Genomic DNA, 15,888 nt, shown 5'->3' with positions numbered 1-15,888 from the left:
GAACAAGAACTCATTTTAAAGAAGAAAGCTTAATCTACGGGGCTCTTTTTCTTAAATTATGAAAAAACATTATTTTCATTGAAAAAAATCGTGTTAAAAAATGGTATTTTACAAGAATAACTTGCATACAAAAAAAAACTTTTTCAAAAGTCTGCTGAAAGAGCGCTGTAGATTAAAACTTTGTCTTTAAAATGAGATCTTGTTCATTAAAATTGGTCGAGAATTACTTCTGTTCTCATTGATAGCGTCAATGCCCTTTTCGACATTTTTCGCGAAGAAAAATTGTGGCGTCCCTCGAAATTTGTGGTAAAAGAGATGAAGTTCGTACCCCTACTACTGATTTTCATATACACGCTTGAATGATATATGTTTTATGTCCGTGAAGAAACTATTACCTGCTTTGTTGTGTTTGTAAATAGCTGGTACTCAGATTTTTTGAACATTTCCAAACGCAAAGAAAAGCGTTTTACGATGCTCGCAGAGAAAAGCCACAGTAACTCACTCGATCATTTTAATGAGTTTTGGCAAAATTATTCTATGGCAAAAATAAGGAAATACATGTCCAATCGTTTATGACAAAGGATTTAAGCTTCTAAAAGTTTCTAATAGTTATATTTTGGAAAAATTTGTAGTTCCTTTTAGATTTTATAGATTAAAAAGATAGGGATCCCATAAGCAATATATAACACATTAGCAAGCGTCTTGGTTCGCAATTCAGGAATCGTATGTAGTTTTAAGACTTAAATGATTCCGGTGGTTTCTTTTTATTATATCGATGTAAACGAAAATAATGAACTAATTTACTCTTTTTTCCTTATTTGATAATTTAATAAAATGTTACTATCCAATCTCTTATATTTATTTCCTCCAGTGATGATTGACGTGAATTTCGTGGTGATCTCTGTGCTAGATAGGACACAGCAGCAGTATAATTTTGTTCGATGACAAATACATATAAAATATATACATTTGTCGATTACTTTTTCAAAATTAATAATTAGTGAACATATATATTATATATTATTTTTAATAAAGATCAAAACACGAATTCGTTTCGCATTATCTATAAGATTTTTCTCCCAGTGCTATTTTGTTATGGTTTCCTCTTTTGGAGTTCATTTCATATTATTATTATTACTATTACTATAATAATAATATATAATGTAATAACATAGTAATAAAAACAGTAATAGGAAAAAGAAACAGAAATATATAGTTACATTGCATACATCATGACACATACGATGACGGTAATTTATGATAACAAAAGAAGGAAAAATGTATCATTTTACGTTGTGGTTTGACGCACGAATTCTCAACAAATCGTGTTCTTAATAATTTTGACACATGATTGCCCATCCAATACAAACGACATATAAAGAAAAGTACGAAATATTTCTTTTGTTTTCGTCCGCTATTGTTTCTCTTTGTCTTGCTATCTTATGATCGTAATGCATTTTTTCCATACTGTTTCTTACTCACGATCAATCGATGCTAATTGTTTTTGCTATTATAATATAAAATGTATTTTAAATAATATCTAGATGTTTATAAATAATATTTAAGTAGATTTTTATTATTATTATTGTATTATATTATATTACATTATATTATTATTATTATTATTAGTAATAGTAATAGTCGAAGTAATATAAAGTGGTCTAGTCCTACAGGAGAAACCATTTAAAAAGAGCACTGGAAGTTTTACTTCATAAGTAGTGTGGAAATGAACTCATGTTTTAATTAGTATTAAAATAATATAATATATAAGTGTTCACTAATTATTGTTGAATATTTTCTTAACAAATTCTTATTTTTTATCGCAGATTTAAATACTAATTCTGATATATGTCAATTTTTTTTATTATTTTCTATGAATTTATCGTAAAACAGATGTGTACCGACATCGTATCTAGTAGGGATCATTGCGAGATGCACACTACCATCAAAAAAGGTATACATATGAGAGAATGAAAAGTGTGAGTTAACAGTTTACTAACTATTTATTCTAACTCACACGAAACCAATTGTTATGTCGCGTGAAAAGGAAATAACCAAACAAGTTTATACACTAATATGATAGTGGCATGGTGGGGACAACATTTTCTGCCTTATTCGTAATTCATATTTTGTCCATACCTGTGGCTGAAGTCACACACGCTTTGAACAAAAGGTAGTAAACAGCCTTAAACAAAAGAGAAAATTATTAAAACAAAGAAGGAAACCTTGTAATACAAAATAAACTAATTCGTCATTTCCTTTGTATTAATATCATATTAGCATTTTTCACTTTAAATAAACATGTATAATTTTTTGTTGAATCTATAGAATCTTATATATACAATGTTTATGTGTTTTAATTATAATTCACATAATATTCCGAATAATATTGTAAGGATAACATTTCTTGGAAGTTTAAAGAAAAGTTGCAAATTTTGTTTCGGGCTTTTTTCTATTTTCTTTTTTTTTTTATGTACAAGACTAAAATTGAAAGTGAAAAAATATAAAAAATTTATCGACGAATTATCCTATTTCCAATTGAATTATTTTTTCACTTTTATGTCTTCTCTAGTTCGAAAATGTATGCAATTATCTACATATCTATGGTTGAAAGGTCCGTGCATATTTATAATCGACTTCTCGTAGTACGAAACAATGAATGTCGATGGAGCGAACCTCAACGTTTCAAATCAGAACTCTCGATATTCAATGAGAAAAAATACTAACGAAAACATTAACGGGAAAAAGTCTAATTTGTGGTTCGATCGATCATTCGGGCAATCGATGTTTCTTTTGGTGTTAATATTGTAACTAGTCCGACTATTTTCAACGTCAGATTCGGCTGAGGGACTGTATCCTTTAATGCTAACGAAAAACCCAAAATTTTTTCGACGAAAAATCCGCAGTGGAAAATCTAAAACAATATCGAAGATAGCTTTTAAATTCGGTAACTTAAAACTCTTAAAACTTCTCTTTTAAATAATCATTTTATTATTCATATATTATAACATGCAAGGTAATTTATTTTTGATAAAGTCGTCATAACAGTATAGAGAAAGAATTATAATTAACGTTAATAACATAACATCTTTTTAATTATTTCCATGAATTATTATTGTTTTGCCGAATGCAGAAAAGGAAGAAATTTACTTTATATATTATATTTTATATTTGAAATTAATTAATTTTCTATAAATTTTATATAGGTTTATTATATATATTATATATGTGCATTATTTATTATGAAATTAATTTTCGTGCACAATATTTTCTTCTTCTTCTTTCGATGAGGCCTGCTAGGAACCACGTGCCAATTTCAATTCTTCACACTTAGCTGTTTTCTCTTCCGTTTCCTTTAATATTCCTTCATCTTTTCACTATGCTGTTTCTTTCTTTTCTCAGACCACTTCGCACCAAGTTTCTTTTTTAATCTTCCTTGGAATCCTTCTATGCTTAATACCTCTCTTTCTAAAAATCTTTCTGTCTATAGTTTCTTCCTCACTTATATTATTTCTTTCTAGATGTTTCTTTACCTTTTGAATCATCTAGTTGTTGCCTTTTTCTCCTAAAGGTACATGAGTATCCTTTTTGTTAATCTGGGATCATCGATTCTGTAAATATGGCCAATATATTGCAGTCGTCTTTTCCTTATCGTTTCTGTTATGCCTTCTATGTTCCTGTATATTTCATCATTAGATATTAATTTCCATACTTCTGTTGTTTTCACTGGCCCTAATATTTTACTCATGATTCTCCTTTTTATTACTTCTAGTTTATCTAATCTATAATTTAGTACCAAGCACTCACTCGCGTATAAGCATTCCGGTTTCATTATTGTAGTGTAGTGCCTTATTTTAAGATAAACACTTTTTTTTTAATTTTTAGATAAACATTTTGCACAATATTTTATTATTATTATATTTATTATTGTTTTTTCCTCTATCTTTTTTATTTTTATTTTCATTGTTATTATTATCATTATTATTAGTATCGTTTGTATTATTATAATTGTTATATTAATATGTAATTATTTAATTCATTCAAAATTTGAGTTTTTAAAATATTCTATATATGAATTTTTAATCCATTATAAAATTTTCTATACATACATATATATATATCAGATGTTCAAAATAAAGCATTACAAGTTTTCATTCCGCAAATATGAGAGTATTGAAAGAAATTGTTTCAATTATAAACATTGTTTAAATAACGCCGAAAATTGAAGATGGATAAGAAAATGTTTGAAAAAGAAGTTGATCATTTGTATAGAATATATTGCATATATGCATATCATTTATATTTTAATATATATAATGAAAATAAGAAAAGTTGTGTAATGCAAATCTTCAATGTTATCGCTTTTATGATATTGAAAACATTTTTTAAAATCATATTTTCATAATTACTGAACAATGGAAAAAGTGACGTACGAAGTTTGATTTTTTTTATATAAAAAATTAAAAAGAAAATTATGGAAATAAAAATAAAATTATTACATATCCCTGTATTTCGCTGAATAATTGATTATCTTCTTTAGGGGCATAAAATTGCACTCATAATAGCCATTTAAAAAAAGCCATTATCACAAATAAAAATATTAGTTTTATTGAATTAAATCTTTTTTTTATGGGTCAATAAACATATATAATAATATTCTGTTATACATATAAACAAAATATAAGTGTTTCTAAAATATTAAAAAATATGCATACATATCATAATAAAAAATATTGTTTATTAAAATCACAAAAAATCAAAAATTTCTAAAAGAAAATACATTAACAGACATACATATACATTTATATATATATGTATATAAATATTAATAATATATATTTATGTATGTAACTAATAATTTAGAGATAAATATTTTAACATTTAAACATTGATACGTTGACTACTATGGTATTTTTATACCTCATCCTAAAAGCCACAGTAGAATTATCATATTTTTAATAATATTACTATAATAATTAATTAGTGAGTATCTGATGATTAAATAAAATTATATTCCTATCTCTGTAAACTTTCAATGCCATATGATTGCTCTTATCAATTTGTTAGTCATCTAAAAGTTGATTCACATTCCTGGGTGGATTATGTGAATAAATATTTGATTTATACATCTTGGTGTAGCATCAATTTTAATTCTTAAAGCTGGAATAGTTAATGAGTGAATTATATCAGTTGATGTTGTAAGGATACAAATAGAAATCTTAAAAGGAAGAATTAATCGATTGTCAAGATCTAGGAGTCGAAATTGGGATAAATTATTTTTTTTTAATGGTAGTGTACAAGATTCAAAGTTAATATTTTTATAGTCAGATAATTAATAATTTCAGTATCATTGGTGACTAATAGTTTTAGCTGTTAAAGTTGATGAAAAGATTCTTATGTTATATATAGAATTTTTAGTGAAGGGATAGCAATTAAAAATAGAGTGAGTATAGGAGTAATAGTTCAAATTATTTCGATAAGATGTTCATTAATTATAAATCGATTAGTAATTTTATTAATAATTAAAAAAATAGATATGTAAGAAATTAGTGTTATAATAAGAATTTATATGAGTATAGAATAATCATGAAAAAGAATTAATTGATTTATATTTGCAGTATTTGAACCTTGAATATAAAAATTTAATCAGGTTTAAATTTATAAAAAATATAAATATTTTTTTATGTTTGATGTTTAAAATCAATGCACTAATTTGTTATATTATAAAAAAGTAATGATATTAATTTATAGTGTAAGGAGTTTGTTCATAAGAATAATTAATAGGTGGGAATGAATGGTTTAATTCTATATTAGAAGATATAAAAAATTTTTAGAAAATATTTCGTTAGGATATAAATGATTCTCAAATAATAAAAATAAAAAAAATTATTGAAATAAAGGAAATAATAGATCCAATAGGTGAAATTACATTTCATGAAGTATATATATATCAGGATAATCGTCGAGGAAATCTTGATAATCCTAAAAAATGGTGAGGAAAGAAAGTTAAGTTAATTCCAATAAATAAAGAGGTAAATTGAATTTTTAATAGGAGTTTATTTAAAGAAAATCCAAAAATTAGAGGAAATCAGTGAATGAATCTGGCAATAATAGCAAATACTGCTCCTATAGATAGAACATAATAGAAGTGGCCAATTACATAATAAGTATCATGAAGGATAATATCTAAGGATGAATTAGAAGGGATAATTCCTATTAATCCACCTGATGTGAATAAAAAAATAAATCTTATTCTTCAAATTATTGAAGGTGAGAATTGGATTTTTGATTCATAGATAGTTGCTAATCATTTTTAGATGACTAACAGATTGATAAGAGTAATCATATGTCATTGAAAATTTACAGAGTAAAAAATTGTTGACACAAAATTCCGTAAAATTGCAGAAAAAATGACAATGAATTGAAATGTTGCAATAATAAAACAAACATTTATTTACGCTCATCATAAAATGCAATTATTAACAAATATGTTCGTAAACTTTCGAAATATTAAAAACTAATAAACTAATCACTGATATTCGAAACAATAATTTATATTTACACTAAGAAAATATAAAAATAAATATTAATTAGTCATAGTTTCATTATTATAAATTGCTAACAGAAACGAAAATTGTTGATAACAATTATTAATAGTTCTACAAAGCACAATTTTTACTATTCATTTGTAAAATCAGATAATTATTTTATTCAATGTCACTTGACATATGGATTAATTAATTCTTGAATTAATTAGAGATAGTTACACCATGATTTCACCATGAAAATAATTAACGGTCACATGAAATACCACTGTAGCAATCAATTTGTCAACAAAATTCCAAAACAAAATTACGATTTTTCTAAATTATGACAATGATTGAAAAAATGAAAATTTAAAAAATCAAAAGACAGTTTCGATTGCACAAGAGTTTTGAATTTGCTTAAGAGTTAGGAAAATGTAAAAAAGAAAAGAAAAGAAAAGATTTCAATTTTTTGATACTTGACCTTCATAAGAATCCAAACAAATTCACTCACAAAATATAAATATGTATAAAAAACAAAATAAATAAAACGATATTATCGTCATACTTTTCTGCTTCCTTTCATTTTGCTCATTTAAAAGTCGCCGACAGACTGTTCATCGGGGCATGATCCACTCACAACGTAAATTACGTACGAAAAAGGTTAAAATTGGTTGATTGAATAGTTCATGCAACTAATGAAAAAAAAAAAAAAAAACAGAAAAAGAATGAACCCGAAGATGAAATAAGGGATTATATTATTGAAGGTATTCCTGATCATAATCTGAAAGCCAGAATAAATAAATTCTGTACAAAGGCAGAAATTATAGAAGCTTTCAAAGAGGTGATTTTACAGGAAAAAAGTCAGATCTTGAGCAGTACTAGATTTGCCAGAAAACCTTTCCATCCAATGAGTAAGGTATTGGAAAAGAAGTTGAAATCTACGAGAGCAAGAAATATCTGCTACATTTGCAGTTCGTCCGATCATTTAATCAACAAGTGCACATCGAAAAGTGAAGGACCGAGATGTTACAGCTCTAACGAGCGAAGACATATTGCGTCGAAATGTTCGAAGAAGTCAATCGTGGTGGAAGCAAATTGCTCTATATATCGGGTTCTTGAGAAAAAATGTGTGAAAGAGGTTCAGTAAACAGAGGTTCAGTAAAACACATCCTATCAAAGCACTGATTGATACAAATAGCGATATTTCTCTCTCATGCTTAAGTATCTACAGTACTTTATCCTAAGGGCCACATATCGCCATTGGTTATATCTGTCTCTGGGAATTTCTTGAATAATTGTTAAGATAACGCATAAATAAAAAACCCATTACCGCACTAGATTGAGTTTAGACACTGTTAATAAAATATTCATTTTTCCATAATGTGCCGAACCAGGCAATAAACAAACAGTAAAGGACCCCTGAGCCCGATAAGACAAGGATTGTCAGGTATCTTTCTATTAATTATCATTATAACACTCATGTGTCTACACAATTAGTAGGACAAAGGATTGTACCTGGAAATGTTTATACATTTCGAATGAACTATCCTTACACGCCCACAACTAATAAGAATATCCTTTCTAGGTATTTTTTACTTGTCTCCCTCTCTACTGCCCTTGCTTAATTCAGTAATATCTTCATGGATAGTTCAGGAGAAAGCGAAAATCAGTCAAAACTACATCCTTCAGATTCACAACATCCAGACTTCCAAGTCTTATTACATTACTGGCTTAGAAATAGCCAATACGATTCACTACACAAGAATATATCAACAATTGTATCATATTACGACAAATTATTATGATAACTATATTCATATTATATCTATTGTCTCGCATCTACCTCACGAGTTCCACGGGATCCTTTAAAAAAATTCGCGTTCTCCGAACTCTGACTATCAGGAAGAAACAGGAGAACTTCCTCCGTGCAAATCGATCATCATCGCTGGTCCAGTGCGAGTCGTGTATCTGAAAACACTCTCATAGTTACGCCCTCACAAGAAGATATAAAAAAGAAAGCGATCAATCAGTCAATCAATCGATAGACTGAGTTAGTCAGTCAATCTATCGATGTGAGTAATAAGCGTTAAATTTGTATTACTTACCATACACTCTCAATTATGTTTCACTAACACTCTACCATATCCCAAAATGCTATTTGAATGATAATGTATAATTGGCGTCATTTCGAAAAAACAAGCGATTCTGAATTCAGCAGTTAAGGATCGAAATAACTACGACAGAAGTTGTGCCATAATTCTCGAAATGTTTTCAATCGATTTAGCAGACTAAATTTCATAAGAAGCATATCTTTTTTGATACTGTTTCGAGGTTTTGAAGATTCTATCGTTTTGATTTGTGTCGATTTTCACGTACGCTGCTATCCATCAAAACGTAAAAAGTTTAAATCTCATCCGATTCTCACATAATAGATATTTATCGATGCAGTTGAGTAACAAAAGTAACAAGAATATAATGTTCTTTTCGAGAATATCCTTTGAATTGCAACGTATAATTGACGTCATTTCTATGTGTACATATAGAAGCTACGAGTAAAAATGCTATTTTTGAAACCTTAAAATCATAGCGTGCATCTCGCAATGATCCCTACTAGATACGATGTCGGTACACATCTGTTTTACGATAAATTCATAGAAAATAATAAAAAAAATTGACATATATCAGAATTAGTATTTAAATCTGCGATAAAAAATAAGAATTTGTTAAGAAAATATTCAACAATAATTAGTGAACACTTATATATTATATTATTTTAATACTAATTAAAACATGAGTTCATTTCCACACTACTTATGAAGTAAAACTTCCAGTGCTCTTTTTAAATGGTTTCTCCTGTAGGACTAGACCACTTTATATTACTTCGACTATTACTATTACTAATAATAATAATAATAATATAATGTAATATAATATAATACAATAATAATAATAAAAATCTACTTAAATATTATTTATAAACATCTAGATATTATTTAAAATACATTTTATATTATAATAGCAAAAACAATTAGCATCGATTGATCGTGAGTAAGAAACAGTATGGAAAAAATGCATTACGATCATAAGATAGCAAGACAAAGAGAAACAATAGCGGACGAAAACAAAAGAAATATTTCGTACTTTTCTTTATATGTCGTTTGTATTGGATGGGCAATCATGTGTCAAAATTATTAAGAACACGATTTGTTGAGAATTCGTGCGTCAAACCACAACGTAAAATGATACATTTTTCCTTCTTTTGTTATCATAAATTACCGTCATCGTATGTGTCATGATGTATGCAATGTAACTATATATTTCTGTTTCTTTTTCCTATTACTGTTTTTATTACTATGTTATTACATTATATATTATTATTATAGTAATAGTAATAATAATAATATGAAATGAACTCCAAAAGAGGAAACCATAACAAAATAGCACTGGGAGAAAAATCTTATAGATAATGCGAAACGAATTCGTGTTTTGATCTTTATTAAAAATAATATATAATATATATGTTCACTAATTATTAATTTTGAAAAAGTAATCGACAAATGTATATATTTTATATGTATTTGTCATCGAACAAAATTATACTGCTGCTGTGTCCTATCTAGCACAGAGATCACCACGAAATTCACGTCAATCATCACTGGAGGAAATAAATATAAGAGATTGGATAGTAACATTTTATTAAATTATCAAATAAGGAAAAAAGAGTAAATTAGTTCATTATTTTCGTTTACATCGATATAATAAAAAGAAACCACCGGAATCATTTAAGTCTTAAAACTACATACGATTCCTGAATTGCGAACCAAGACGCTTGCTAATGTGTTATATATTGCTTATGGGATCCCTATCTTTTTAATCTATAAAATCTAAAAGGAACTACAAATTTTTCCAAAATATAACTATTAGAAACTTTTAGAAGCTTAAATCCTTTGTCATAAACGATTGGACATGTATTTCCTTATTTTTGCCATAGAATAATTTTGCCAAAACTCATTAAAATGATCGAGTGAGTTACTGTGGCTTTTCTCTGCGAGCATCGTAAAACGCTTTTCTTTGCGTTTGGAAATGTTCAAAAAATCTGAGTACCAGCTATTTACAAACACAACAAAGCAGGTAATAGTTTCTTCACGGACATAAAACATATATCATTCAAGCGTGTATATGAAAATCAGTAGTAGGGGTACGAACTTCATCTCTTTTACCACAAATTTCGAGGGACGCCACAATTTTTCTTCGCGAAAAATGTCGAAAAGGGCATTGACGCTATCAATGAGAACAGAAGTAATTCTCGACCAATTTTAATGAACAAGATCTCATTTTAAAGACAAAGTTTTAATCTACAGCGCTCTTTCAGCAGACTTTTGAAAAAGTTTTTTTTTGTATGCAAGTTATTCTTGTAAAATACCATTTTTTAACACGATTTTTTTCAATGAAAATAATGTTTTTTCATAATTTAAGAAAAAGAGCCCCGTAGATTAAGCTTTCTTCTTTAAAATGAGTTCTTGTTCGTCAAAATTAGTCAAGAATTACATCCATCCTCATTGATAGCGTAAACACACAACAATGTTGTGAATAGCCTTTTTAATTTCTGTAAAAAAGAAAATATATTTTAACGATTACAAAGGATTTCTTATGCCTCCAATATAATAAATAGTGTAACAAACAATTATCATCAAAATTACTTGAGGTATCTAAGTCTTTTGTAACGTTTCATATTAAAATCTAAATGAGTGTATCCATTACATTGTCTAAACTGTTAATTTGAAATTTATACCAAAAATCATGTTAGATGCTATAAAATTTCACGAATAACTTTGATTCATTTTTACTTTCTATTTAAAAACGATGGAAATTCTAAAAAATTTTTAAACTATTAAAAGATCGCATAGGCGAAAATAAATTAAAATAAATAAAAATTGTGTAGAATTATTTAAAATAGTAAAAATAATCAAAGCGATTTACATTTCATGTTCCACGTGAAAATATTGTTCAAATATATATTCTCGACGTGTATAAATATGTATCTTCTTTATGTTTGATAATTTAAAAATCTTACAAATATACAAATAATGATATATGAAAGGATTTTTATATACTCGTGATACAAATATCGATACGATCAAAGATTGGTTATCCCATTTATATCTTTTAGTCAATGATAGAATACGCAATATCATTTATTTACACTCGATTTATTCCAGAGTATGATATCTCTGTTAATGTAAGTATCAAGCGTTTCTTCTGTATATACTTTCTCTCTCTCTCTCTCTTTCTCTCTCTCTCTCTCTCTCTCTCTCTCTCTCTCTCTCTCTTATATTTTCTCTCACTTTCTCTATTCTTTGTTTCTTTACATGAAATTATTAAATTAGCAAATTAATAGTCAAAATCTCTCAATAAACACAAAATCCTCTCCCTCTATATCTCTCTCTTTCTCATCTTTCCTTTACATAGTATTATTCAATGAGAAAATTAATAGTTGAAATTTCTAAAAATAAATAAAATTAAAAAACAAATTATTTCTCTCTCTCTCTCTCTCTCTCTCTCTCTCTCTCTCTCTCTCTCTCTCTCTCTCTCTTATTTCCTCTCTCCTTCTTTCTTTTCATCTTTTTTTTACACAAAATTTTTCAATGAAAAAAATTAACAATTAAAATCTCTAAAAATAAATAGTATATAAAAACACAAATTATTTCCCTTTTCCCATTCTCTCTCTCGCTCTCTCTCTCTCTTAATTTCTTTACACAATATGATTCGATGTGAAAATGATTTAGAATTGACATTTCTAAAATTCAATAATATCAAAAAACAAATTATATCTGCCTATCTATTTAGTTCTCTCTCCCTCTCTCTCTCTCTCTCTCTCTCTCTCTCTCTCTCTCTCTTTCTCTCTCACTCTCATTTTCTTTCTCTCTTTATTCATCTCTCAAAAATATCCTACATATATAATAAGACTATATTGCTAATTGGGTTAAAGAAAAAAGAAACGGTGCAAGAAATATTTATAGCATTTAATAAATTTTTTATAACTATAAATTTTTTATATTAATAGAAATATATATTTAACTTCAGCCTTTCAAAAAATATGGCAGTATAGATTAATGATAATTCACATATCACGTATTTATATTGGGTTGAGGAAAATTTTTTTGTATTTTTCTGGCTAACATTATAATCGTATAACTCTATTAATATTAATCAAATCTGGTAATTGTATGCGTTTGAAAAGTGATATCACTGAATATTTTAGAAAGATTATGATTATATTCGTTTATTTATTTAAAAGTTATTACGCTTTAAAAATGAATTAAAATAAAGAAAAAATTCGAAACATTTTGAAATGTTATTACAAAAATGGGAAGAATGCGACTCAGATGACTAAAAAAATTTGTAATGTTCATGAAATTGATGCAGTACTAGTGTAGCAAGAAGCCGGTTCAAGTGTTTTTAATCTGGAAATTTTTATATAAATGATGCACTTCGTTCTGGTTTGAGCAATGACTGAAAAATTTAATGAAATCATGGAAAAAATTAAATAAGACTGACATATTAGCAATCATGACGTCGCTAAAGAACTAAATATTGATTATAAAACAGTTTTAAACCATTTCAAAAAGGCTGAATACAAAAAAAAACTCGATATTTGTGTGCCACATGATTTAACAATGAAAAATTTAATAGATCGAATTTCTATCAGCGAATCGTTGCTAAAATAGAACAAGATTGAACCATTTTTGAAACGACTCATTACGGGTAATGAAAAATAGATCACATATAACAATAATGAACGGAAAGTCGAACATGATCGAAGGAAGGTAAAGCTCCACAGACAGTGGCAAAGCCAGGATTTACATTAAAAATAATGATGCTATGGTGAGATTGCAAAGCAATTGTTCACTATAAGCTGCTGCTGCTTGGTCAAATGATTGATTCTAATCCCTACTATCAATAACTGGAAAGATTATGCCAAACAATTGATGATTACATGACCAAAAGACTATTGAGATAAAACGACCAGAATTGATTAATAAGAAAGATGTCATCTTCCATTACGATAGCGCTAAACTTGACACATCATTGGTAACCCATCAAAACTTGAAAGAACTTGGCTAGGAAGTTTTAATGCACCCACCGTATAGTCCTGACCTGGCACCATCAGACTACCATTTGTTCGAGTCTCTGCAGAATTCCTTTAACGGTGTAAAACTGATTTCTAAAAAAATCTGTAAAAATCACTTGTGAGAGTTTATTGTCCAAAAAACACAGAAGTTCTACTATAATGGGATTATGATTTTACATCAAAAAAGGCAAATGATGATTGATCAAAACGGCATATATTTGGTGTAACAAACTTCGTTTGAAATATAAAAGACTTGATTTACCTTTACATTAAAATACAAAGAAACTTTTTCTCCAAACTTTAATATTTGTTCTATCTACTTTTCCACAATGTATATAAATAGATGTAATACTTTTGGAAGAAATAAATCTGTAATTAAACCTGGAATAGTTCCTTCAATGTTTATCGTAAATCTTGTCATACAATATAAGAAGTTGATGATTTATCAAAAGAAACATTCACAAATATGACTATAAATGACAATTTTGTCATATATATTTTATTGGATATTGAAAGTAAAGTTGAAGCTAAATTTAAAAGTATTTAATATTCTGAATGTTTTTGTTAAAAATAGTAACAACAATTTGTTCATTGATTATTACTATTTAAATTTGTTTTCATTTTTATATTCCTTTTCTGTATATCAACATTATTGAAATTCCTTATTTAAAACGTAATAAACGTTTTATGTACATTTTAAAAGAAAAATAATACTCCATATTTATTTATACTTTATTATAAAAGTATCTCCACTCTTTTATCATTCTTTTATTCTTAAAATGAGATTGTAAGTCTTATAAAGATTTAATATGTTTTAACTTGCCCTATTTATTCTTGTAAACTTTTAATTTACTCCAATATTTGCAGGTCAGACGCTTTTATCAACTCGATGACTCTTAATCCTTCTTGGTGTTGCAACATCTGCAGTTGTGATTTACAAAATATAATGTGCTTTAAAGAATATCCATCGCCTTTTGGAAGTATTGTAGCTATTATAATTTGGAGCTGAAATAATAAAAGTAATGTTTAGTTAAAACAACTAAAGAAAAAAAATTATAGTTATTACACTATTAACACGTCTCGTGCCGTGTAGGGCGTATGCGGCCCACACTGAAATTTCCGTTCAAGCCATTTGGAATTCTCATTGTAAAAAGAATAAAATCATGTGTTTATTAAAATAATTCCTTGAAAATGAAATGTATTGCTTTGTTGTCTTATGCATCTTAATCTCTACACCCTTTTCTCGATAATTATCATCTTTGTATTATTGTACAGATTGTAAGGCATACGTTAGAAGCAAAACTATTTAATCGTAAAGCGTGAAGCGTATACGCCTTCACATGGCGTATTGAATTTTGGACACGGAAAGTGTCCAAAATTCAAATTGGCACGTAACGCGTTAATTTCAATTCTCAAATAAGTCTAATTGATTAATTTGCTTTATGGAATTTATTTGTATTATTGATGTCATCACCTTTGGAAATAAACAGTTTACATTTTATAGGAATAGAGTTTACAATTTCCATCAGAAACTAGAATGAAAGAAAATTAATATAAATAAACTAAGGAACAAATTATCTATTTCTAACAAAAGTTAGTTACTATTTCTAACAAAAACATTTTCAATGTTAAAAACTTTTAAATTTACCTTCGACTTTAATTTCAATATCTGACAAAATATCTAATGAAATTGTCATTTATAACTATGGTTTGTGAGTGTTTCTGATAGATCAATTTCTTTTTAAATGACAAGAGAATTATATTATAAACAATGTATGGATTGCTCCAGGTTTAATTACAGATTTATTTCTTCCGAATATATTACATCTTCTATTGATATCCGTTTTAGCAAAATGGATAAAACAGATATAAATATATGATACATCATCGTTTAAACTTAATTCGCAAACATTTAATTATTTTTGGTATACGTTTAAATCCTTTGTAATATTGAAATTGATTATACATTACTATCATTTATTATAAGAAATTTATTAAATATTAAAAATATTTCTTATATATTTACTTATGTAATGAAATGCTCCCTAATTTTTATGCATTTCGATTACACAGATAGCACAATTTCTGTCAATCTTCATAAAAAAAGGAAATCTATAATATATTTTAATAATAGAATAAAAAAATTGTCCTAATTTTTTAAAAATATATTATATTAAAAAATTTTTTAATTTTCTCTCCCTCTCTATTTTTCTCTCTCATTCTCATTTT

The 15,888-nt window shown here is 27.1% G+C and overlaps 1 long non-coding RNA gene across 1 annotated transcript; it reads right to left on the bottom strand.

Annotated features, from left to right (window-relative positions):
* Positions 1–12,761: 12,761 nt before the first annotated feature.
* LOC118448686 (uncharacterized) lies at positions 12,762–15,496 on the bottom strand. The gene is made up of 4 exons (XR_014981946.1): positions 15,308–15,496; positions 15,134–15,191; positions 14,483–14,664; positions 12,762–13,762 (listed from the first exon to the last, which is right to left on the bottom strand). It is a non-coding gene; the product is annotated as an uncharacterized LOC118448686 (long non-coding RNA).
* Positions 15,497–15,888: the final 392 nt, after the last annotated feature.

This window comes from Vespa mandarinia, chromosome 3 (assembly GCF_050613455.1).
Source record: "Vespa mandarinia isolate Hongniang chromosome 3, ASM5061345v1, whole genome shotgun sequence".
NCBI classification, from domain to species: domain Eukaryota; kingdom Metazoa; phylum Arthropoda; class Insecta; order Hymenoptera; family Vespidae; genus Vespa; species Vespa mandarinia.
Note: the sequence above shows the minus strand (reverse complement) of the source record. Positions and strands in the feature narration are given on the sequence as shown.